This window comes from Mangifera indica, chromosome 3 (genome assembly GCF_011075055.1).
Source record: "Mangifera indica cultivar Alphonso chromosome 3, CATAS_Mindica_2.1, whole genome shotgun sequence".
Taxonomy (NCBI): domain Eukaryota; kingdom Viridiplantae; phylum Streptophyta; class Magnoliopsida; order Sapindales; family Anacardiaceae; genus Mangifera; species Mangifera indica.
In genome coordinates this window covers 16,891,605-16,892,784 of record NC_058139.1, presented here as the reverse complement: position 1 = coordinate 16,892,784, position 1,180 = coordinate 16,891,605, and the positions used below count along the sequence as shown (strand labels likewise).

The 1,180-nt window shown below is 31.7% G+C and overlaps 1 non-coding gene across 1 annotated transcript; it reads left to right on the top strand.

The window, feature by feature from the left end:
* The first annotated feature begins 260 nt into the window (after positions 1 to 260).
* LOC123212618 lies at positions 261 to 367 on the top strand. The gene has a single exon (XR_006501578.1). It is a non-coding gene; the product is annotated as a small nucleolar RNA R71 (small nucleolar RNA).
* Positions 368 to 1,180: the final 813 nt, after the last annotated feature.

Here is a 1,180-nt window from a genome sequence, read left to right as displayed (position 1 = left end):
CTACAACCATTTGACGTACAAGAGTAGTTAGATCATCAAGTTGTCTTTCAAGAGAAGAGACATTTACCTCATTAACACGCCGAGATAAATGATCCGATCTATTCTCAAATTGCTGTGAATTTGATGTCATGTTTGCAATTAAATTTCCGGCTACTTCAAGTGTTTTGTCAGCCAATGCTCCACCACTCACTGCATCAATCATATTTCTATCATTTGATAGGAGTCCTTCATAGAAATATTAAATAAGAAGTTGGTCACTAATTTGGTGATGTGGATAACTTGCACATAGTTTTTTAAAACGCTCCCAATATTCATATAAAGACTTTCTACCATGCTGCCTAATACCACAGATTTCTTTTCTTATACTAGCAACTCTTGATGCTAGAAAAAATTTCTCCAGAAACAGCTTCTTCATCTTATGCCAAGTGGTGATGCTTCTAGCAGGTAGGTAATAAAGCCAATCTTGCGCATCATCTTTTAAAGAAAATGGAAAAACTCTCATCTTGATTTGTTTTTCGGTTACTCCATTTGGTTTCATACCTATGCACACCATATGAAATTCCTTTAAATGTTTATAAGGATCTTCACCACAAGACAACACAAGTGTACAATGTTACATTTAATCTAGTTGATTATTTTCCTAGGATTTACAGTTCCTAACACAACAAATGATAATTCCCAGTTGTCACTTCGATTAGATAGATTAAACAATTACAGATTTAGCACCTAAACTAGCAGTAGATTATATTAATTGATAAACTAATCGTGCGCCTTAGCAATCAACCAACACAATCATGAAAAATAATTCCGAAAGATAATCAATACTTCAATAATTAAAAGATGTATTAAAGAACAAAACTTAATCTCATAATCATTGTAGTTTCATGGTTTCAGATCCCTTCAACTAAGAGAAAATATTCAACCACTATAAACCATATTTAGCTCTCTAATCCTCCAAATTACAATGATGAATAATCCCAGCAAACTAAAAATAAAAATATATATATTTTCTCCCTACTAAAATCTGGAAATAAAAGGTAAAACTAATCTCCTAATCCAGCCAAGCAAAGGTGATACATATCTTCTCAAAAAGAAAGGAAAAGATATATATTTTAATGTATATCCTTCCTCTAAAAATATTATTCCTTATCTATCTCAATTAATCCTCTTTTCTAGCTAA